Genomic DNA, 26,470 nt, shown 5'->3' with positions numbered 1-26,470 from the left:
TGTGGGTCCCCTTGGAAGCCTTTTGGACACAATTTCCTGAAGTACTTCCGTTCTTTTGGGGGAACGTGAGAAGAATGCTTCCATGGCTCCTACATCAAAAAAGAAAATTTGTGCCTCAGATCTTTAATACTGCCTGTTGTATAGTAAGATTAAGTTGGTGGGCATAACAGTGCACATAATGGGCATTAGGGTACACGTCTCTAATTCTTTTCTGTACTCCTCCAAGACCTCCACTCATTACTGACGCACCATCATAGCTTTGTGCAATAAGTTTTTGTTTTTGAGGATGCTCTGGAGAAATCAAGTTCAGTTCACGGAGTATAGCTGAAGTAATGGTTTCTGCACTAGTCTTTTAAATGTGTGAAATCATAGAACCTCTGCACAAATTTACTGTTGTTGTCAAGGTACCGAAAGACTAATACGGACTGTGTTTTTGTGGCCACATCAGTGGTGTCATCAGCCTGAATAGCCATAAATTCTGTGTTTTTCATCTGTTGGACAATATGGCTTCTCAAAATTTCAGGCATACACTCAAGGAGTTCATTTTTTATTGTTTTAGAGGTGCCCTTAAAGACTGTAGCACTTTCTAAATGTGCTTCCATTTCATAGTCTATGCTTGTTATTAAATCCACAAGGCCTCTGAATATTCCAGGATTTGATGAACTTTCAGATTCATCATGGCCTCGCAATGCCAGTTCAAAAGCACCACAGAAACGAATGCAATCAATTATTTTTGACAGTGTAGTGCCGATTAGGATCCTCGAAAAAATTTCCCTGTACGACTCGTATCCGGTACTTTTACCGTACGAATCGTACAAGTGCCGTACAAACTGCCAAGTACGATTCGCATGGGAAAAAGTCCATACGAATCGCATTGGGAATAATTCCCCACACGTCCTCGGGTCGGAAAATGTGTCCGACACGTCCCCGGACGATTTACCATACAAATGTGAAAAGTGAAGTTTGACTGCGCAAGTACGATCCATCCTGTGCGTCCGATGTTACAACCGTATGGAAAATGCACCGTACGGACCGAACTCCCATTGCAACCATGGAGACATGTGCCCGCATTCGCGCCGAACACCCCCCCAGCCCCCGTGAGTACGCGCCGAACCCCCCGTGTATGTACACCAGTGTACGTACGAGTCGAACCCCCACCCGTGTATGTACACCCGTGTACGTACGAGTCGAACCCCCACCCGTGTATGTACACCCATGGGTGTACATACACGGGTGGGGGTTCGACTCGTACGTACACGGGTGTACATACACGGGTGGGGGTTCGACTTGTACGTACACGGGTGGGAGTACGACTTGTACGTACACGGATGTACATACACGGGTGGGGGTTCGACTCGTACGTACACGGGTGTACATACACGGGTGGGGGTACGACTCGTACGTACACGGGTGTACATACACGGGTGGGGGTTCGACTTGTACGTACACGGGTGTACATACACGGGTGGGGGTTCGACTCGTACGTACACGGGTGTACATACACGGGCGGGAGTACGACTCATACGTACACGGGTGGGGGTACGACTCGTACGTACACGGGTGTACATACACGGGTGGGGGTACGACTCGTACGTACACGGGTGTACATACATGGGTGGGGGTTCAACTCGTACGTACACGGGTGTACATACACGGGTGGGGGTACGACTCGTACGTACACGGGTGTACATACACGGGTGGGGTTCGACTCGTACGTACACGGGTGTACATACACGGGTGGGGGTACGACTCGTACGTACACGGGTGTACATACACGGGTGGGGGTACAACTCGTACGTACACGGGTGTACATACACGGGTGGGGGTTCGACTCGTACGTGCACGGGTGTACATACACGGGTGGGGGTACGACTCGTACGTACACGGGTGTACATACACGGGTGGGGGTACGACTCGTACGTACATGGGTGTACATACACGGGGGGTTCGGCGCGTACTCACGGGTGTAAATACAAGGGGGGTTTCGGCGCGTACTCACGGGGGCTGGGGGGGGTACGGCGCGTACCAGGCCCCCTAATCTGGTCGTTTCGCGGCGTACTTCGCTTTTCCGGCACTTTTTGGGTGCCGTAAAAATATTGCCGTCCAGACTGCTGTCGGTTCGATTCGTACTTCCTGGGTCGTGAAACGCTGCCTGAAAGCGTCCCGACGTCACGTCGGAGCATTCCCGAATCACATTCGTATGTATATTTTGGTCGGTCGGTGTTTTGTACGACTCGTACGGAAATGGTGTTTCCGTGCGAATCGTACTTCCATGTTTGTAATGTTTTTGTCCCGGGTACGAGTCGGACGGAGAAAACGCTCTGACCGACGGTTGGTACCCGGTTTTTCCAGGATCCTAATCGGCACCTATGTGTCTATTCCTATCAACTGCTTCATTGTGCTTATGTATTGTTTTGCGGTACACGTCACTTATGTGGACTTCAATCGGTGTGTCTCCCAACATTCCTAGTCTCGTCAGGTTTTCCATATGAATTCGTGTGTGTGCATGCTTCTTTGTTTTGTCTGACAAATGCTTCAAGTCTATTACTCGTTTTTTTGTCCAAGGAATGTCACCACCAAACAGCAAGCAGGGGAAGCAGAACAGAGAATTTGTTGAAGTACACCTAGTTCAACTTTTGTGTACCATGTGTTTGAGAATGTACTTTTGTATGACTTCCCTCTGTCTTGAGAAGTTTGTTGTAGTTGTAGGTCTGGCCGGTCAGGTCCTAATCGTTTTACAGTTAGTTTTTCTTCAAGGCTCAGTCGAACGAATGGCTTTGCAAGTATCTGTTCTAATGTATTCATGGTGTCTTACCAATATTAAAGTTACCTGTCAATAATCCAAGTACAATGTATAAGGTTTGGTGCAAAAACATCACATTTCTCTATAAATACATATATTGTGCATTATCATAATATATCTCCAACAACTCCCCTGTGTGTTACTGAACCATTTAAAGCCTAAGGCTTTAGACTAAACCCTTAGGCTTTAAATGTTGCAGTAACACACATTGCCACTGTCAACTGCTGTAGATATTGCTGTTGCTATTATGTAACTGGAAGGAACACACAAAACACAATCACTCCCGTTCATTCCTGTGGTACAAAAAAACATTTCTGAAGCTAGGCGGCTGGCATGCATCTCTGAGAACCTGAAGCATACATGCTGCGTGCCAATGCTCTTAGCTTCAGAAACATTCTATCTGCAAGAAAAGTTATGCTTCTGAAACTAGGCCCTACTGGCACGCAGCGTGTATGCTTTTCAGAGGTGTGTGCCACTGTGCCAGCAGAGCAGGGCCTAGCTTCAGAGACATAACATTTCTTGTAGATAGAAAGTTTTCTGAAGCTAGGCCCTGCTGGCACACACAGGTGTGCGCCAGCAGGGCCTAGCTTCAGAGACATTACATTTCTATCTACAAGAAATGTTATTCACTGAAGCTGGACCCTGCTCTGCTGGCACAGTGGCACGCACCTCTGAAAAGCATATGTGCTAAAAGGGCATAGCTTTAATTAAAACATAACATTCCTTGCAGTTGCAGAGTGAAATGTTTGTGAAGCTAGTGCTGCTGGCACCACGCACCCTAGAGGTGTGTACCGTGTGTGCCAGCAGGGTCAAGTTTCACAAACATTTCTGAGTTACTATGCACCAGTCTGCGGTCCTGCTATAAACACTAACACTCTTTGAAGTGCGGAGTAGTCACTCTGCACTTCAAAAAGTGTTAATGTTTATATGAAACTTGACCTGAAAGTATTAGCGCCACGCTACCAGCTTTGTTTAGAGAGGGTGCACTGTGCACAGTGCACTCACTGTACGATGTGTTCTTCTGTGACTGTTACGCTTCAGTCAGAGACACTGCATTTCTATCTACAAGAAATAATGTGCCTCTGAAGCTGGGCCCTGTTCTTCTGGACCCCACCTTTGAAAAGCATCCGTGCCACTGCCAACAGGGCCTGCTAACTTTTAAAACATAACGTTCCTCGCAGATTGAAATGGTTTTAAAGCTAGGCCCCGCTGCGTGCCAGCAGGGCCTAGCTTCCGAAATATTTCTGCGTTACTCCACACGGGCACCAGTCGATTCAACTTTAAACACTTAACACTCTTTGAAGTACACTACAGAGTAATCACTCTGCACTTCAAAGAGTGTTAATGTTTATATAGCAGGAACGCGATGCGAAAGTATTAGAACGGCTGGCTTAATGGCTTTACATGAGCGTGCCAGTCAGTGTACACACAATCCGTATCAGTCAGTGTCCTCCCTCCCTCCAGTCCTCATATACAAAAAGTCAAGCACTGACTGGCGCGCTCATGTAAAGCCAGCCGCGCTAATACCTTTGATCACGTTCCCGCTATATAACAATAACACTTTTTGAAGCACTTCAGAGTGTGTTAACAAGTATGTAGTTCGTTCCATCATGGACTTTGGGAACTCACTAACAGTGTTAATATAGTGAGTTTGCAAAGTCCATGAAAGAGACATGAAATCACGGTGGCTTTCTTCCTGTCTTCACGCGATGGCACTGACTGCAGTCATTTTTAAGTGGGTCCGGCCCGAGGGTGACTGCTCTGCTTCCGCACGCAGATGCATCTCACACCAGCTGATCCCACCATAATTACATATAGATGTGTTTTATTAAGAACCAAATCAATGGGCTCAGCTTGATGGTTTGAGAAGGAGAAGGCTAAAAGGAGAGGCCGGGTGCATTAATTATGTGTCTCCTGCCTGAATGCGTGGCACAGGCAGACTCTGACATTTTTACAGGCTAATAACGACAATTACATGACCCTCGTTTCACCAATCGAGCCATGTGAGTGTGATGCAGCGTGAAATGTCAAATCCTCCCTTCGTTACAGACCAAATATCACACTAGCACGTTCACTCAATACATTCATTGGTGGGGCCCATAACACCAACACTCACACTATTCTGATCTGCTCTTACGGGAGGGATACATTTTCCAATCGCTGACATGAAGGGAATATCTTTTGACCTAATGGCACATTTTTACATAAACATACATTGAATACCTCTATTAAAGTTTGAACCTCGAGATATTCCCTCCATTTAGTCTATGGATCAAATTAGTTGTTTTTGGATAATTGGTAATTCAATTCTTCTATTTTATATTCAATCTCAATCTAATCTCTTCAATAAACAGCCCAACACATTTGTCTGTAGATCAATACTTATTTTTATCTAATTAATTGCAACATTTTAATAAATCATTAGTCAAACCACGGAACATCATATTTACCTAATCTGGCTACTAGTCGTGCTCTAAATCAATCAAGTCATGAAAGTCATTAATTCATCAATATCAGGCAGCAATTCAGTCTGTCAAAGATTCAGGAAAACAGCTGTCCAGCAGTGTCACCGTCCTGTCCGTCAGCATAACATCAGGAAAATAACCATCAGTTCGCACGTGTCTAAGTCGAAGTCGAAGGAATCTCTCCGTCAGCGTCTCGTCAATTCACTATTCTACAATCTTTTATAATAAATTTAATGTCAAGATGTAACAAAAATCCATTTTAGGCAGTCCTGATTGGTGGGTTTGGGGTCGTTCGGTGAAGTTCTCACATAGTCTATTTGGTTAGGTCATCACACTTGCTGGCTCCGGTTCAAAGAAAGTCCTTTGTTTAAATCTCTGGCAATTCTCCCATTGAGACCTTGATGGGTACATCTTGCATGGGGTCAGAACGAGGCCACTGTTGCTTGCAGTGGCGCAGGCGCATTTCACACAAAACCTCGTGGAATGGTAGCTGTTGCGTCGTGTGTGTCGGTCGGCCATCTTGTCTTAGGCCCAATTGGTCAACTTAAGCGAAACAAACACAAAATGTGATTAAAACATAGAAATAATGAATAAAATGTTAAACCCTCACTAACTCCCCTATGTGTATGTAATTATCTAGCATAATAGCGACATTTAAAGCGTTCATATTCACCCACTGATGTCATCTGGTGCGACTTGCAATTACGTCAAAAAAGCAACATATATCATGCCATATTCTAATTTTCTAAGGAAGTAACAGGGGAACCCTACTCACGACGGAACCAGGGTAATGTTTATATATAAGAAAACAATGGTTCCTGTGGATAAATAGAACTAATATTTGAAATACTTATGCACATTCGTAATAAAAAGGACCATCTAATGTCAGAGGGCAAGAAAAACCTTCTACACAGTTTGCTCGGTATAACATATTTTATGAATAAATAAATAAATAAACAATAGGTACACTTCTTACAGTCAAAAGTAGTACTGTTTGTGCATTGTGTCCCCAAGTGAAGAAATAGAACCAATAAGTGAATATACAAAGTGAATTATTATGTACACGGTTTCCATCAGTTGTGAAAAACGACCATTCTTCTACAGTATTTTTTACAGCTTCAGTACACAATGATACGGGCTGGGTAATGGTCTGTCCTTTTTTATTTGTCGATGGCGTTTCGACCCTTCTATCAATGGGGGTCTCCTCAGGACTAACGATGTAGGGACATCTAAAACAAAATAAGGAAAGCATAAGGCCCATATACCTGCACAAATTCAGGAAAACTAATGAGAAGGCATCTATAGGGAATTACCTGGATGAAGAGAGTGCTGCCTCTGTGACAGTGAAGTGAAAGGTGAAAGTAAAAACTCACGTGAGGACCCAGCCGGGTTCTACAGTGAAAGGACAAGAGAATGCATGTCAGTTACTGCATTACAGAAAGAACATAGGGAAAAGTTGTTTGTAACATGTCGTGGTGGAAGAAATGATATTTACCTCAAAGTGAGGTCAGGCCGGCACTTCTGAATGTTAGATGGCCGGTAAGCTCTTCTATAAATTCGCTACACCGTTCTGCTGATTACAGTGACGGTGCACTGTAGGTTACTGTCAAATAAGGCATATGAAGAGTTAAGCTTTAGGGATGGGTTCTGAATGGAGATGGTGGGGCGGGGAGCTGAGACAACAGGGCTCAGGACTTACTTGTTGTTCTTGTCTGGATAAATCAATTTCTTAGGCAGCAGCGTGTGTCAGCTGCAGTGAGGCCTCCCAACTAGGCTCTGCCTGCAATGACACCGAGCGCCTGCGGGACGCTCTGTTTTATCTCGAGTTTTCCCGCCTTTCTGATCTGGAAACCGGCAGGCTTCCCAATGGAAAACCGTGCCACCGATCCATCTGGTGCTCGGTTTCCATTAAGCAATGGAAACAGAAGAGATACTGTCTGGGATGGGATCTGATGATAATTGCTCTACTCTGTGATTTGTGCGTGCTGTTCTGTTACTGGTTTTACAATTTTTAAAACATCATATTCAACATAAACGTGTAAAAAAAGGCACTAGTCCGTTATTTACATCTACAATTATTACATTCAACCAAGTTAAATACAGCATATAGTATACATTCTATTGAGGCAGAGTCTGTTAGACATTAAGCTAGTTAGATATTCACCAAGCGCGAGCACAATGGACTGTACTTGGCTGTGCTAGACATACTATATAGATGTATTGACAGTATTATTCAAAACTACTGTGTGGCACATTTACTTTGCAAGCGGAAGGGGTCTCTGGCTGAAAGTGTGCACTGATGGCAATGATTCATTTTAAGGGTATTTGTTACTGTAGTGTTGTTACGTAGCCTCTCCATTCCTCAAGAGAATTAAGGCCTTCTTCTATGGAGTTGACTCTGTCTATCCAACGGCATTCGATGCGTTGGAGTATATTAGTGATATCGCCTCCTCTTTCTGGTAGGGTTGCGATGTCAATCACTTGCCACTTGACATCATCTGCCGTGTGGTTTTTCTCATTATAGTGTGATACTAAGGGAGCATTAGGTACGGATCTGCGAATGCGACTGCGATGCTGGCTGATCCTAGCTTTAACTGGTTGTTGTGTCTGACCAATGTATGGAAGATTGCAAGGGCACCAGATGCAGTAGATTACGTTCCGTGTGTTGCAATTAGAGAAGGTTTCTAGATTGTGTTTGAGGTTTCCATGCTCAAATGTGGTGGTATTGAATATGAAATCACATGAAACACAATTGCCACATTTATGATGTCCCTTTATTTTGGGCAGACCCCACAAACTCATATTTTCTTGTTAATCATTATTTGTTTATCTAAATTTTTCATGAGCTTCTGGGATGTAGGAAGTCGGAAGTTTGTAACGATTCCGTAGGAGGGCAGACTGTTCGCTGCTCTCGGGAAAGACTGCATTTTTGTTACCCTGTAGGTACACGGGGAAAACGTGTGATGATTGGAGTTGCACGACGCATTGTCTGGGTTCGATTTGGTAACATTGTCGTGTGTTACTGCTAGGGACATTTTCTGTATGAGAGAAATGTATGGTAGCGAAGGTCACCTGTGAAATTTTGGTCTTAGGTACCAGGAGTCCAAAAGGCACTCTGATTACGCTTATCACTGGAAAGGTAATAGGTGTTCCCTAAGCTTGCAAGAAGGATAAAGTAGAGGGAAGTGCTACTTTATTAACAAGTGACATAATTCTGTAGTAGGGCAGATTGTTTGCTGTTCTCGGGAAAGACAGGATTCTGTGTGAATGAACTACATTTTCCGTATGAAAGTGCGTGAATGAAATTGCATTCAAGTTAATTGTGAAACTCTAGTTTTATTTTTCAGGAGCAGAGCGTCTCCAACAAGGTGTTGTAATTCTAGAGAAACAGTTAGCTAATGCTTGTTAGAAGGGTAAGGTAGAGGGAAGTGCTACTTTATCAATGGAAGTAACGATTCCGTAGTAGGGCAAATTGTTCGCTGCTCTCGGGAGAGACGGAATTCTTGTAAGAAAGGTCATTAACTATTCTTTTGTTAGCGAAACAGATAATGGTGGCGTTTTAATGTCGTTACTAACAGATTTGCGAGTCAGAAAGAACGTAAGAAAGTTTGCCGATAAATTTTGTAAAGGAGGGGTCAGCAGAAGCAGGAGTAGCGAGAAAAGCTGACGTCAGAAAGACCGCACTGGGATTGGCCAGTCAGTAAGAAACGTAGACGCTCCTGATTGGTGCTTTAGTGTATGCCGCGCTGAGAGTGGAGAATTACAGGGTGACGTAGACGCTCCTGATTGGTGCGTTAGTGTGAGTCGCGCTGGGATTGGAGAATTACTGAAGTGACATAGATGCTCCTGATTGGTTAAAACAACAGAATAGTCATAGGGAAATCTAGCAATACTGAAAAGACAAAATGATGTATTACGATCCACCAGAAAAAGAGAAAAAGTCCTGGTTTGGAAAGATCAAGAGTTTATTTAAAAAGGACAAACCGATTGTGACTAGAGAGGGACAGTTGATTCCCCCACCAAAATCGCCCGCATCCTTTATGGTTGCAAAATACGGATATCATACATGTATTTGGTTGGACAATTGGGCAAAGCAAACAAAAGATGATGGAGTCTTAGCATTTCTGGACCATGGTTCATTTAATTTAGCGGTTTTGAGAAATTTGAGAGAGAGAATGATGAATCTAGAACTGAGACCTAGACCAACACAGTTTGAATCATTAACAGAATGGGAAGACGAGATGCATGACAGAGAACGGCAGACGAGTGGCGGACGGTACAAATATATGCTTGGTAGATCATATGGACAGGAGAATCATGATGATAGAATGAGGAGATGGCGAAGCGCAAATATGACTGATGGTTTGTTTCCTGTGAGAAATGCCGAAGAGATTAGCAATAGAAAATGTATGGAAAAGAGAAATAATACTGAGGCAAGAGGGTATGGTGTGCATGAATCGGAGGATGATGTTCTGGATGACATGTTTTATAAAAATCCACCCCATATCAATCAAATTCCACATTATTGACACCAAGTGCCCCAATGACAGAGACTCCACGAAATATAAAATTTGAATCAGTATCACAAGAAGTAGGAAGAAACAATCCTTTTAGAGAAATAGAGAAAACACAACATGGTAAAATGGGTAATGAAAATTCAGCTGAACTAGAGAAAACCACTTTAGAGTTAACTGAAAAGATTTGGGAATTGACCAAAAATTTGGAAGCCGTAACCGTTCCTGTAACTATAGGACCTGTAATGCCTATTTTTGATAAACAGAAGGATAGTGAGCATTGTCTGACGATTCCTTATAACAGTAATAAACAGACCGAGAGGCCAGAAAATAATTCAGATGAGAACCCATGGAGGCAAACAGCAGGTATTTCAGAACAAAGTACGCCTAAAAAAGCCTATCAGGATGAAGAATTATTATTTTTATGTAAAAGTATAAACTGAAGAGCAAGGAATATACACGAAAGACTAGACGAAGTGGCAAATGAAATGGGTATAGACTTTGAAAGAGTAAAGGCTTTACAAAAACCATACCGAGTAGATTTTTCTGAAAAGGATATTGAAAATCTGAACACCGCAGGACGAACATCTCAGATTAAAGACATCATCATTTTGTTAAGAAAATGGGGAGATGTAGATAAATGGAAAAGTAGGTGGTTTCGAAAACGAGATGATGTCTCAGACAAAACGTTTGCAGCTTTCCCCGTGAGAGAAAAGGAAAAGGTAGCAACAGAATGTCCCATGAGAGAAATTCCAGGTGGAGGATATGTACATGTCACTTGGACTAGACAAGATATTTTGTCATTTACCAATGATTTTCCTCGATTACGCGAAAAGCCAGTCGAGTGGTATCGGCAGGTAGAAAGGTTTGTAAAGTTATCAAAAGTTTTATGGATTGATTTAAATAGACTTTTTGACATAATAGTACCAGCAGATTTATGGACAGAATGTAAAATCATGATAAGCTGGCCTACACAAGAGAACCCTAGAGACCCCAAAACTGGTGCCCCTGATCCTGAAAAAATATGAACAGGTAATTGCCTTTCTGAAAAACAAAGTACCTCCCAAGGAGACTGATTGGGTAAAAATTGACCGAACTCATCAAGAAGCTAAAGAATCGGTACATGCTTATTATGAAAGGTTATTATTCGCCTTTAAGCAGTTTAGTGGTGATGAAAATGTGAGTGAAAAAGATTTAAGTCACTTTGTATATTGATTTGTATATGTGCTGCGTCTAGAAATAAGTGAAATGATTAAACAGCATACAGTGGACTGGCAAAATAAGAAAATATATGAAGTACTGAGACATGCAAAATATTTTAGTGATGAAATTGAAGCCAACAGCGTAAGTTAAAAGAAAAGGCTATGTGGGCACAGGTAAAAGTGGCAGAAACACAGGAAGCTTAATTGATTGAACAGGCAAATGGTGCAGGTATGAAACCCAAATTTAATGTTGGAAAAGGAGAGGGACAATTTAATATAGAAGAAGCCAAAAAGAAATGGCCATGTCATAATTGCGGAAGAATAGGGCACTGGAAAACCGAGTGTAAATTTCCCCCGAGTACTAATGGTGGTAATGCATCATTGAATTTGCAGGTGCAGAAAGAGGTGAGTTGTGAACCACAGCGACAGCAGCAGGTTGTTGCCCAACAGAATCAGGCGCCAAAACCACCTTTTCCACAGAGCGTAAATCCTCAGAAATACAGTGATGAGACAGGATTCTACAACGAAGAACAGGTAACTAAGCTGCCGCGCACTAGTGCTGTTTCGCAGTATTGGCTACACCGCGATGAGAGTGAGTCGGAAGAAAGCTATTGACGGTGCCGAGGGGAGGAAGAAGAGTGCGTACTTTGCACAACTCTAGAAGTAGAACAGACAGGTCCTTTTGTGGATGGAAAGGTAAATGATGAAATTATTACTTTCCTAGTAGATACTGGTGCTACTCGTTCAACTGTCAGGTCAGCTGATGTTAAAAATCTTCCTCTCTCGGACGAAACAATCCAAGTAGTTGGAGTATCCAACAGACAGACTAAAACGTATCTCACTGAACGAGTAAGAGTTAACATAAGGAAATTTTCTGAAATGCACCGTTTTGTCGTGTGCGATTCAAGCCCTGTAAATTTGTTAGGAAGAGATTTACTGTGCAAGATGAATTGCACCATATTTTGCACTCTCGATGCTATAGCATTTGAGACCCCTGATCAAGATGTACTGTATAAAATGACTATGGCTAATATGGAACCTGAGATTACTGAGACATTTGCTGTATTTAACCCTGAAGAACTACCAAAAGAACTGAAAAAGACAGTAAAAGCGGAAGCCTGGGATTTAACAGGAGAAGATGTGGGATTAATAAAAAATGTAGATCCTGTAAAAGTGACTGTAAAGGAAGGAATAAGTTACCCAAATATTCCTCAGTACAAATTGACACCCAAAATAGTTGAAGGAGTTACTCCTATAATAGAGAAAATGATTAAACAAGGTATTTTGAGAGAATGTAATTCACCAATTATGGGCCTGAAAAAGCCTAATGGAACGATTAGAATAGTGCAAGACTTGAGAAAAATAAACAAAATTGTTGTGTCATGTTGTCCTATTGTACCAAATCCATCTGTGATTCCTCATGATGCGGAATGGTACAAGGTAATTGCCTGTGTCATGCCTTCTTTTCCATTCCATTGTATCATGACAGTCAGCAGATTTTTGCGTTTCGGTTTGGTGAACGTATTTTGGCATGGTGCCGAATCCCACAGGGGTATACAGAGAGCCCCTCAATATTTAACCAGATATTGAAAAAGTCCTTAGTAGATCTAGAGATGTCCGAGAGCTCAGTACTGGTACAGTACAGTGACGACCTACTTGTGTCGTCAAAAACTCGAGAAGCTTGTGTAGTAGATACCATAGCATTGCTGAATCATCTGGCAGATGGAGGACTTAAAGTATCCCCATCGAAATTGCAATTCTGTCAGAAATAAGAACCATATTTAGGCCACAAAATTGAAAAAGGACTGAGAAAAGTAACTGCAGATAGAATCAAGATAATAAAAGGAATGAGAGCCTCAATGACGCAAAGAGGAATGAGAATGTTTCTTGGAATGGTTGGATATTGTCATCAGTGAATAAGTAACTTTTCCCTGATTGCAAAACCTTTGGTACGCCTGACGATAAGTGATGTATAAGACGCCATTGAATTAAACAAAGAAGAGTTAACAGCCTTTAAACAATTGAGAGACAGATTGTATGAGGCACCAGCATTTGGCATGCCTGACTATGAGAAGGAGTTTGAACTATACTGCAGCTAAAGGAATGGATGTGCACTTTCTGTATAAATACAGAAACATGGAAAACTGAGAAAACCAATTGCATATTTTTCAGCTATACTTGACCCTGTAGCTGTAGCATTGCCTGGTGGTTTGAAAGCTGTAGCAGCCACCTGTAAGAGTCTGGAACAGAGTGAAGGAATTGTGTTGGGATATCCTGTGCGAGTGTTTGTACCTCATGATGTGGCAATCCTTTTAACAAGGAGCCGCACTCAGTTCATGACGCATAGTCGGGTGACTAAATATGAGAAAGTCATATTAGGTGCGACAAATGTGAGCCTTGTAAGATGTCTGAATGTGAATCCTTCAACGGTATTGCCTGATGCTGAGAATGTGGAAGTCAGAGACGATGTGGATCATAACTCTTTTTATGTGCTTGATTTCTGTACCAAACCACGTCCTGATATAAAAGATGTACCTTTGACAGAAAGTAACTATGTGATGTTTGTGGATGGGTCATGCTTGAGAACAGATGAAGGAATTCTGAGTGCAGCATATGCAGTATGCACAGTAGCAGCAGTAATGGAAGCGTCTTACCTAAAGGGAGTAAAATCAGCCCAGGGTGCTGAACTGTTTGCGTTAACCAGAGCATGCAAGTTGGGAAAGAATGTAAGAGTAACTGTGATAACCGATAGTCAATATGGCTTCGGTGTAGTGCATGATTTTGGCCAAATTTGGTCCCAAAGAGGGTTTTTGACTTCAAGTGGAACCCATATAAGGAATGCTGAAGTGGTTGGGAAATTGCTTGAGGCGATACAGCTGCCTAAGCAATTTGCGGTTGTGAAATGTGCTGCACATACAAAGACTGGAGATTATATTTCCGCTGGTAACCAGTATGCTAACGATATGGCTCAATACTGTGCACGAAATCAGAATTCTGTAAATTGGATAAAAGAAAAGGAAATTAATTAATGTCCCTTGTTGTTTACTAACATTGTAAATACATGGGAAGAAGTGAGGCAGTTACAGGAAGAAGCAGGAGATGAGAAAATGAGACAGTGGGTAAAAGCAGGATGTGCACCAAGGGAAACAGATCATGTGTGGGTTTATCGAGATGGAAGACCAGTTATGCCTGACAGCATGATGTTCGCCATGTCACGGATGTATCATGGACAAGCACATGTAGGGAGAGATGCAATGCTTAAATTGTTCAAACAGACATGGTATAATGCAAAATTCAGACTTGTAGCTGAGAGCCTTTGTCAAAGATGCCTTATATGTCAACAGTTCAATCCTGGAAGAAAAACAGTGGTAAGTCTTGGCACGATAGGTCGAGAAGGAGGGCCTTAAAACAAAATACAAATAGACTTCATTGAAATGCCCCCCTGTAACAGGTTGAGGAATGTTTTAGTGATGATCTGCCTGTTTTCTAGATGGGTAGAAGCAAATCCCACAAGAAGAAGTGATGGAATTACAGTAGCCAAACGACTATTGAGGGAGTTCATCCCTAGATTCGGGTTTCCAGTCACAATTGAGTCAGATAGATGAAAACATTTCCATAATGAAATCATGAAACTAATTTGTGAAGCATTGAATGTACAACAGAAACTACATTGTGCCTATCGCCCAAAGGCTTCTGGTGTGGTGGAACAAGTAAATGGCACTATTAAAAACAGAATAGGAAAGATGTGTTTAGCCACAGGTTTGAAATGGCCTGATCTCTTGCCTCTGGTACTCATGACTATTAGATCAATTCCAGATAGGAACACAGGTTTGAGTCCCCACGAAATTGTGATGGGGAGAGCAATGAGGCATGTATTCATACCAGTCAACAAGCTGTTGCCTATCTCTGATGACTTGGTGTTGGATTACTGTAAGGGGTTGGCTGAATCCATTCATTCTGTGTTTCATCAGGTTGGATCGGATGCCACCACCCTTGAAAAGAAGCCAGCTCATGATCTAAGCCCAGGTGACTGGGTGAGAATTAAAGTACATAGAAGAAGGAACTGTTTGGTCCCACATTGGGGAAAACCACGACAAGTGATTTTAACTACGACAACAGCTGTGAAGTGTGCAGGAGTAAAGAACTGGATTCATGCTAGTCATGCCTTACGAATTCCAAACCCAGTGGATAACAAGGAAGGAGAGTACTTTGAAGAATCAGAAACTAGTTCTGAATCTGATACTGAGGACACCAGAGCAAGACACAATCCTGAAAGGGGGGAGTCAGAACCAAATTTGACCTTTGCCCCAGAGAACATTCCCTTGAGGAGGAAGTTGCAGATTTCTGACACCAGCTCAGACTCAGAGACTGAACAAGCACAGGTACTTACTGGAAAAGAGAAAAGCAGTGAAGAGACAATTACATACATTTTCGATAAGGAAGTTCCTGATGGAAAGTTGAGAGAAATTTCACCTGAAGTAACAAAAGCAGATGGTCAGGTGCCAGATACAGAAAGTGAGGGAAAGATTTTTGCGGAAGACCCCCGAGGAGTTGTAGGAAATTCAAACATCCAGTTAAAGGAAGGGACCGTTAGTCAGCAGGAAGATTGTGTGGAAGAACCACGAGGAGGGACAGAATTATGGAAAATAAAAGAAGTGGTGGAAAGAAAAACAGTTGAAAGTAAAAGTCAAGTTGAAACAGAATCAGAGGACAATGATGAAGAAGTACCAGAAGGTCGAGTCCTGAGAAAGAGAGCATGGAGAGCTGAGAAAAATTATAAGGGAAGTAAATTGAAAAGATCAGCAAGAGATGAAATTTGGCCAAACAAAATAAGGAGATTGAGATACAGATTGATACGAGTGAATTCATCTAAACGAAGAATCTGGGCAAGAAAAATTGAAAGACAGGGAAAAAACGACAGAAGAGGAAAATAAGAGAATGAGAAAACCAAACCAGAAGAATAAGTCGCCAAAATGGTCATATGTGGTGCTGCCTGAAATAAAAGAAGAGGCGGATAGCCAAGAGAATCCAGAGGTGACTGTACCAGAAGTGGTTGAGGAAGACGAAGAATCGTAAATCCTGAGAGTTATCTTGCCAATGGAAAGGCAATAATATACTGGAAAAGACATAACTGATAGAACCAAATAGGTGCTGAGAGCCTTGGGTTAGACAATACTAGTTGTGAAGTAGAAGAAGCTAAGTCAAAAGACACTGATCATTTTTCAAAATGGCAAACACAGAAAGTAGAAAAACTAAATGTGTATTTCTTAGAAGATGGTTTAAAATGTGTTGTTGTTGTACAGGATTACTAATGCTTTTATGGAGTGTGTTGGCTTTAATGATTTCATGTAAGGTTACACTAGAAACAATAGATGGACATAGTGAGAATAAAACTAATGTAGAAAATATACAGAAAGCATATCCGACTAAAATAGAAATGATTTACATAAAGATAGGTCTATAAAGGATTTCTCTAACAATGTATTTTCAAAATTACTATATGAATATGTAAAGAGGATGGACGTGAGGGACTGCTATGACTGCATGCAGTTACCTGCATCTGTGTCTGAGGGAGTGACATATTATCACCTCCCAGTAACATATGGAATAACATGTAGTGTAATAGCAAGTTTGTTTTACAAAATAGGGAATTTAGAATATTATTTTTCAGATGTAGATAACATATTTTCACAAGTACCTGTAGTTAACAAATGGAATAAAGTAAAGCCTGCAAAGGTGTTAGGTGAATTTTTCTTAAAAACCAAAGAACTAACATTAGAGTCCATATATAGAAATAATCTAACTCGTAGCTTAAAGAAGGAGGAAAGGATTTTTTTAGATATGGTTGAAGAAAGGAGATTAAAGATGCAAAGGAAAATTCCTGAAGGAAAAGAAGAAAAGACAGTTTGGGATGTTGAAAGAGAAAAACATTTGAAAGGAGAAGCTAGTCCAACAATGGCTTTAGATTGGCCTCCGAAAAGAAAGTTGTGCATTAGAAGGAATCAAACTGCATATGATAATTATTTTGTAGGCACAAGTGATTGCCATGATACATATCGAATCATGGGTGGATAGGGATTTAAAGGAGGAAATGTTCCTGTTTTTCCTGGATTATATTTTATATGCGGGAACAAAGCATATTATCGGTTACCAGACTATTGGTTTGGCACATGTTATGTAGGCCTGGTTTTCCCAAAGATATTCCATGTGGGAAGAGGAAGAGATGGTGTACATGAGTTAGGTAGTCAACTAACACATAGAAAAAGAGAATCTTGGTCAGAAATTGTGGGAGATATTTTTGGAGCATTGATACCAGCAGTGGGAATATCTCTGAATGCACACAAAATTAGAAAATTATCAACAGTAGTGGATCGCTTGTCAACAAGCACCGCTGGAGGATTTTTATTGATAAATACAGAGATGGTTGCCATGCATGCCATGGTAATGCAAAATCGACTTGCCCTTGATATAATTTTGGCAAAAGAGGGTGGAGTCTGTGGAATGCTGAAAGTCCAACACTGTTGTACTTACATTCCTGATGAAAGTCAAGATCTAAAGACATACATTAAAAATATAACTGATTTGCATGAGGAAATTGCACCACTGGAGGTCGAAGGTGTTTGGGAAAAGATTGGAAAGAAATTTTCATCTATTAAAGATTTCCTTTTAAAATTAGGTAGTACATTTATAGGTAAGATCCTATTTCCATTAACATGTGTGATTTTTCTAGTATTAATTGTAAGACTAGGATGTTTATGTTGCAAAAGAAAGAAAATACAGAAAAACTTAAAAAGAGAAACTTTGAAAAAGAAAGAGAATAAAAGACGAGAATTTGAAGAAGTAGAATTAGAATTAGAAGGAATGAAAGATAGTATATATAGAAAAGCAAGAGAAGAAGAAATAGGTGAAACAGAAATGTGAACCAATAAAACTTGAATTCATTTCTTTTTATAATAAATGTAACAAAATTTTAGGTATTGTGGTGATATAATCATGGAGCAGGTAGTGCAAAATTTTGTATACCTCCTCTATTCTTGCATGAAAATACTAATTATATAATCTATTAACTATAATAATATTAAACGAGTGTTGCATGTATACTAATCAACATTATAAAAACATAAACTACACATGGGATTTGATATTTGCATGGCTAAATTACTCTTATAACTAAAATCTGTATGCATATTAAGAAATAGTATATGTGGTAACAGAGTATCGCATGATATGTTGCTTTGTGACGTTTGCATCTTCGTGGAGGATCGGAAAAGGTGAATATAATGGCTTTAAATGTCGCTATATGCTAGATAAATACAAGCACATAGAGGGATTAGTAAGGGGTTAACATTTGAACCATCATTTCTATTAATTAATTATTCTTTTATGTTTGTTTCTTTTAAGTTGACATCTGGGCCTAATCCAAAATGGCCGCTGACATCGCACGCAGAAGTGGCCACTGTCTCGTGAGGCGCGGAGTGAACTGCGCATGTACAGACAATATCGTGAACTTCTTAGCGACCTTTACTCATCATGTTCCCGGTCAAGGATAAGAATTTGGTGGTCTGCCAAGATAGGGGAACAATCAACCTTACAGTAAACCGGAACAAGCCGATACAAGATCGGACTAGTGACCTCACCACTCAAACTGTACTGAGAATCTGGGAACAAGAATCGGACGATCCCAACCAGCCAATCACCACTGTTCTTGGCCTAAAAATGTATCATGTTGGTTAGGAAAAAAACTCTCTCTCTCATTAGACTGCGACGCCTTTTTCTTGATGGTCCAGATGCTGCCCGACCACTTGATGACTACAAACTTTTCCAAACCCCACAGGCTATGATAGATGCTTGCACGATTTCTGGTCCTTTGATAAATTTGGGACTGTAACGTGCTGAGCAGATGACTTTGGACTTTGAGCCTTGGCCTGTTTTATTCGGACAATTTACGAGAAACTCGGATATGCAGAGCCAATGAATTAGAGAATCCCAAATAGCCAGATTAGGTAAATATGATGTTCTGCGATTTACTTAAATTGATCCAGAAATTCAGAACTTTGACGAGACAAAATGCTAATATAAATCGTTATGAAAAATTTAGATGAACAAATATTGATTAACAAGAAAATATGAGTTTGTGGTTTTTAATTAAGAGAAATAAGGATTCTGATTATTAAAATGTGTTTTAGCTGGTTCTAGATCACCATCAACCAATCCAACTAATTTGTCCGCCGACCAATTGGGTGGAGTGCCTTGATGTTTAAGATTAAGGATCTATAGGCGACGGATGTTAATGTATATTTTGTAGAAATTCACTTTTCTCTCCTTATAGGTTATAAGGTGTTCCCCCACATGTCCAGCACTTGAATTATTCATCCCTCCTCTGTGTGTAGTCTCGTGAATGGTGACGTGTGTAAATTGGTGTTATGGGCCCACCAATGATTGTGTGTATGAATGAGTGTGCGTGACGACGGGTCTGGGAAGCAGGGAGGATATTGGTATATGTTGTTCCCCATTTCCCAGTCTCGTGCTGGATCAACACCATCACCCAAGTGCCACTCCATGCACACCACCAGGCAAGTGCCAATGTACACACACCGTCATCAAGAGCGAGTCCACCCATACCTATTAGCCAAGTGCAGGTCCACACACACCACCAGCAAAATGCTAGCCAAAGGTCAGTACACGCAGACCTTCGGTCAAACTCCAGTTCACACACATCCAAACTTGTTTCTAGTGGTTTTCTGCCCCCACTTGGGTGCAGATGAGACAAAAAATATCACTGAAACAGTCAAAATGTGTGCCTAAAAAAAAGGAGCGACCCTTGCCTATCAGGCTTCTCACTGGCATGCACATAAACAGAGGGGTGGTAGCATTCGTAAGGCCATCTCAGACAGCACCCACCCCTAAATACAATTTAAAAAATAATCCCTGGCATCTAGTGGGCTTTCTGCCCCCCCGGGGGATAGAGACTGAATATCCTAGAGAGAAATTGGTAGGAGCAAAGACCCTTGCCCAAGGGGCTACTCCCCGCTCCCTGGTGTCCAGTGGGTGGATCCCTGCTTGGGGATCAGCCTCCTGAGTAATCCCCAAACAGGGATCCACTAGGGAGGGGTACTATTGGAAGGGGTGATTTTATGTGCTATTCCGAAACTACAAGTTAATATTCAGTGACTGATGATTGATGGCTTTCTCCAGGGCCTTGGCCAGGAAGGGGAGACTGAGATGGAGCAGTAGTTCTTCAGCTCGTTGGGGTTGGCAGAGGGTTTCTTCAGGAGGCATTTCCAGGCATCAGGGAAGGTGGCTGAGGTGATGGATGAGCTGAGTATGTTGGTGAGGGTGCTGCTGATTACATCCTGTCCCCAGTTGAAGGCATGGTGGGGGAGCAGTCATCTGATAGTGCTCTAGAGAGGATGAAGGTCATAATCGCTTTGGTGATTGGCTTGGTGAGCGGTGTCCAGTCGGTTGAGTGGCCGTGGGAGTTGTTGGTGGGTGTCGGGAGGTAGGTGAGGTCATTTGGCTGAGGTCAAAATTGATGGAGATGTCTGCTATCTTGTTGTGGAAGTAGTCTGCCAGGGAGTTGCAGGGGGCTTGGGAGGGGCGAATCATGGTTTGGATGGCTGACGATTCAGTTCTTTTGAGTGATTGACAATGGCCTCGACGCAGGTGGTTAGGACCTCCTTTTTGGCCACTGCCTACATACAACTCTGGTAGCACGATGGAGCAAGAGGTTTGGCCATATGCCTGCCCCTTTATTTAGAGTGGGCAAACACATAGGCAGTTTTTACCTTTAGATGAGCCCCACAACATGAGAGAAAACTCCCATGGCAAGTGGGTCATTGTATGTTTATTTTTAAAGGCAAAATCCCACTTTGGGATTTTGTTTTTTGAAAATAAACAAATGTTGAAAGTTTGACATAAGGCTCCATTATGTTGATGGTGCTGTCTATCATCCTTTCAATGGATTTACAGAAACCATCATGACAGCGGTTCCTGAAAATGCAAGAAATGTCCTCTGTACTGGCAGATATCACTAAATTCATCAGGTGGAATACCGTCACCATGGCAGGTGTAAAGTACTCAGCCTTAGCAACAGTACATACTCTGTTCTCCCAACTCAAAATCAGACCCAGAGTCTTCAATTTTAGAACTAAGACCCACAGATCTTGCTGTATCTTTCTAGTCGCCCAAGCAAGTTCTGGGAATATCGGGAATGAGAATCCATGTTTAGTTACAATACGTCTTTTCAATTAAGAAATACTGAGGACCAGTATTTTGACTTTTTAATTCTAAAAGTAGGCAATATTAGTTCCTTGTTTACTTCCTGTTTTGAACACTGCTGCAGTTACTCTGTGAGCTCTGGTGATCAACAGAAGTGGGGTCGTTTTGGCATTTCCTAATTTATTTCCTCATATTTTCTATGCAGTTTGTTATAGCAGAAAGACCAGTCTCAATTGCTTCCAGGATCCCTATCTTGATCTGTTGTCAAGGTTCTCACACTTGCAAGTCAAAGTAGTGAGGTGCTGATCCTCTCTAATTGTTGGTATTTTGACATGCTCCTCTTGTCTGGATACTTGGATACCACCTCTTGATGATTCTCTATAAGTATACCCAAACTCTCACCTAGCCCATCAACATTTTTGTCAGCGTTTCCATTTTGGGTTCCTGTTTCAAATAAACTCTTTTATTGTCTTTTATTTCCTTAAGGATGGTTTAAACATTGACTTAGTAGAGTAAGATGAAATATGAAAGGCCTGGGAGCTCTTGGAATATTCAGCATTCTCTTAACCCATTTTACTCATTTCATCAGGGTTAGGCTGGCTTCCTGGTGCTCCAAAATTAGTTACCTTTGAAGATTGCTCTGCTTGCATGTGAGAATCAGCCACCATGTTGAGTGGGCTGAATCTGTTGGAGCATGGCAGTCCCTTAAAAGTATTGCACATATTAGAGTTGGTTTGAACTATATAAGTCCTTTGAACTGCTGTTAAATTAGGTGGTGCATTTTGTGAGGGATTTAAGTTATTTCCCTGTGAAAGGTCTGAGAGGAGGATCTCATTAGATGTGGGCATTTGGTGGGGAATCTACTAATATTGTTACTGGTACATGCCTGTGGTTGCCAAGTAAGGTTAATTATTACCACTGCTGATTACCATTGCATTTGCTGGCCATTTCCATGCTTCCATGACTGGGTTGTACTAATAAAGACCTATTGAAAGGGATTCTGAGATTGCTCCACTATGTATCTGCATGTTGACTACTACTCCTGCCGCAGGTTGCTTCTCGCAGTTCGTTCCTTTTCTGCTCTCTATATTGGTGAAGGCCATGGAGTCTTCCATGCCCCCTCTTCAAAGGACACTTGTTGAATGTCCAGTTCATTTCTGAACGAGTTCTAAGGAGTTTTGATATAAATCAAGACGGTCTGGTCCAAGTGCCAAAGTACTTTTAGCCTGTCTTTCTGGTGGAATACTGATGTGTTACATTCACACTTTGTCTCTCAATCCTCCCACCCTAGCTCCTATCAAGGGAAAATTCTGCCTCATACCCCTTTACCCAGCCCTAGCCAGCCATCTCCTTCTCAGATTTAGTGACAATGTTTAAATATTTATGAAGAAAGAGGTATAGCATATTCTATAAAACTTAATCAGGGCGGTGCTTCATGTTCTGTATATTATCTGCATCCCCCCGAAGTGTCGCTGGCCAGAGCAAATTGCATGCTTCTCTTGTTCCCTTTGAACAAGTTACCCACAATTTATTTGCCCCATGCTTTGAATTCTGTGTGGCTTCAGACATCAGTCAAAGTAAAAAACTTAGAGGCAACAAAGAGAAAGTTTTACCGTGAATTTGTGTTTTGACTTCTGTGCTAGGTTTTTAATTTAGCCTGTGCTAGAGCAGCCTGTCTAGTCTGGCTGCAGTTTTGGCAGCCTGCATCTTGGTCGCTCCTCCTGCAACCGGGCAAGGGAGCTGGGCACCACTGAGAAGTTCCACATCATTCGCTGCAAAATCTTAAGGTGACTGTCAAGCCACCTGTGCACGCATCACAGCCACAGCTTTTCACTTTGAGGCTCCAGGACTGGTTTCCACTCCTCGATCCAAGTTACCATGGACCAGGGAGCAGTTTAAGCAGGAAAACAGCAAACTGTTTGGAACTTCAGGTTAATCAAAGCCATAAATGTAGACAAGGCAGAAAGCCAAAATACCTTGACTAGTTGACACTGTGGCTGGTGGTCAGTTGGATTTTAAGGCACTTAGGCAGCTCACTGCTTTCCGACTCCACTCCCAGCTGCCATATTTTTCCAGTTTATAAGCAGTTTGTGTGGGGGAGCATACCTTGTTTAGCTTTTTCTCATCTTACTTACCTTTTCCAGCAACTATTCTGAAACAGAGTTGCAATGGTAACTCGTGAACATTTCGTGTCGGCACATGCCTTGCTTAACGTTTCCGCATATGTGATTCAACACTCATGAGGGAAAGGTAAACAAATTAGACTAATGAACAAAATGCATGCAAATGTTCAGATTACTGTCCGAAAATATAATCTAAGCCGAATTTAGAGAGTTTAACTTGTGTGTAGTTGTTTTGAAGAATGTGCAAAAAAATCAAATAAATGATTATGACAAGGGCTGGTTGTTTAGGTTAAATGTATGCTTTGCCCTGCATGCTTGAGAAAGGCCACAATTTGGTGGGAAATGTTAATAAGCGTTCACACGCTGATGACTTAGGGCCTCAGTATGAGTGTCCTAGAAATGTTTTCGATATTGATCACACCTGATAAAATCCAACACATGAGGGCTCAGAATTTATTCTGTGCTATAAATATCAAAACCTTCCCATCGACCCTACCACCAGTGATATGACAATGCAGTTAACATGCCACATCACACAAGGCAGTGGGCATCCCCTGGGGAAGTGAAACAACCTCGTCAATTACCTGGCGTCCTCCGCACACAGGCAAAATTTGGGAACCATAGGGCTTTTTATCATTACCACTCTCTTTACTTTTTTTTATCATTATCACTGAATAATGGGCTGTTTATATATTGTTATCACATGTCCTGAGTGTGTGACTACAAGGGGTTCTCCAGTACGTACCTACATGGGGCCCTGACAGCCTAGATTTAAGGGTAAGACCAAAATGGATGCAAAGAGATATGTGTGATATCCTTACTGTGATGTCAGGTTTTCCACAATCTGTATTCTATATTCAATGTTCTTTCTGTGACATGTTAACCAGAATCCCTCTTCCAAGTGGGCTCCCAAGTTCTGTGTTCTGCCTTGGAGGACGGTTGTCCGTTAGGCAGTAATCTTGGAGCAGCAGAACTGGCGGATGCTTGTAGAAGGGCTTCTTTCATTAGATTATTTATTCTCAAATAAAAGGACTGGCTCAAACTACCTGGTGTACTTTGCTAGATGAACACACTTCAACATGGTGGCAACAACTGGGAAAGGATTCACAGAAGTATTGTTTTTTTCCCTCTTTCTCTGAGCTTGCCTTCAGCCGATCCTTGCTGTGGTACTTCTCTCTCCAGCCGTTTGTAGCCTTGGTGCCACTCATGCATTCATGATTGGTGTTGTCATATTTTGAGGTTGATTGGATGACTGATCTGATGTCACCCCAGAGGGGAACTGATTGGACATTCAAGAGGCTTATGTGCTGCTCAACGTTCATATGCTGTGCGCGTGCCGCACAACCGATCCTGCCATTTCCAGGCTGGCCACCACGACTCTTTGGAGCTGGCACATTTGTACGGCTCAAATCAACCTAGCCTGCTCTGTTTCCAGGCAACCATGAAGCTTGGGACTCGGTGTGTTTGCATGGCTCAACTCCTAATTCTGCTCTGGCAACTGGGTGAGTAGTGTGTGCGCTTTTAAATCTACACTGCCCCACGCTTGTCACCGCGGCTACTGGTGTGCCTCGCAGCTGAGTCTTTGTTCAGAGCTTCATTTTGCTTGGCACTATGTTTGGCACTACTCAGCAGTTCAAGTGGGGTAACAATTTTATTTTCTCTTCTATTGGATTTATTTTTGTCCTGATTTTGCTGTTTTTTGAGGCTTCTGAGTAGCATTATATCTGGAAGTGGGAATGTGCAACAACCTCCTCATTTTTTGGCCAAACCAGGAAGCCCTAAAATGGAGGGGAAACATTGGGCGTGTGTATTTGGAAACTATTTGGTTGCTATTGTTTTGAAAAAGTAGTGTTGCAAGGAAGTCTGCTATCTTGTACAACTGTCTTGGCACTGAGGGACAGAAAATATTCAGTAATTTTCCTGAAATTCCATCCCCGAAAGAGGAATAGGGAGATGCTGCGGGGTGGAATGTGTTTGTGGAAGATAAAAAAAGATTGGCAATGATAGTAGAGCCTTTTGGCCGATAATTAATTCCTCACCATTGAGTACAGATTAGATTCCTAGGATTGAGCTTGCAATACTGGAGGAAGAATGGATAAAGCACTTTGCTAGTATTTTTTATTTTCCCATCACAGTACTAGCATTGGAGCAGGGACACAGTGAAAATGAAACCAAAATACCTTCTCAAACCAACTCCATTGCTCCTTTTACCGTGGAGGAAGATAACATTGCAACTCAAGCAAGTAAAAGTTGTAAAGCACCAGGACCAGATGCAATCCCAGTAGACTTACATAAAGCCAACATCTCTTTATGGTGGCCTTTGTTGACTCTAGTACTTTTAGTGAGCTGTACAGCAGGTATTTTATCATCATGGGGAGAATCAATTATTTTACCTATCTACATAAAGGTAGACTGTCTAAACCCAGCATGCTATAGGCCGATCTCCATGCTTGATTCTTTAGCAAAGATAGTAGGGGAAGATCCACCTAGCATTTGTCAATCTTTCATTGGCCTTTAATTGCATTATACACGATAAACTATGGTAAAAAATTAAAGACATTGGGGTGGAGAGACCAATTATTAGCTTTCTGAGAGATTTATACTTGTGTTGTAGAGCCAGGGTTAGATACAGTGTTAGAGGAGACTGTACCAAAGCTTTCAACGTGCAGAGAGGAGTGAGACAGGGGTGCCTTTCCTGTTTTCACTATATATAAATAGCGTGGGTGACGAACTTGTGGCATCCTCAAAAGATCTCCCACAAATAGGAATGCGCCCGGTCCTGGCCCTCCTCTACGCTGACGATGCCGTTCTCATGGCTCGCACCCCTCTGACCCTACAGTCCCTACTTACCAACTTTGTTGAATATATGAAGGAACTCGACCTCCTAGTTAACCAAACAAAAACTTTCATTATGAAGTGCGGGAGTAACAGTATGACATGCAGATATATAAAAATCAATGGCACAAATATTGGTTTTACTGACACCCTTTCGTATCTGGAGATTTTATTTGACAAGGATGGTTTATGGAATAAGGCCGTTGCTAATAGGAAGCTATAGTTTAGCAAGGCTTGCATGGACCTCAGAAGCTTTGCGAGTCGACTGGGTTCTCACCCAGCTGGGATGATGATGACGATATATAGCTAA

Source organism: Triturus cristatus, chromosome 11, assembly GCF_964204655.1.
Source record: "Triturus cristatus chromosome 11, aTriCri1.1, whole genome shotgun sequence".
Taxonomy (NCBI): domain Eukaryota; kingdom Metazoa; phylum Chordata; class Amphibia; order Caudata; family Salamandridae; genus Triturus; species Triturus cristatus.
The sequence above is the reverse complement of the archived record's forward strand: the minus strand, read 5'-3'. Positions refer to the sequence as shown.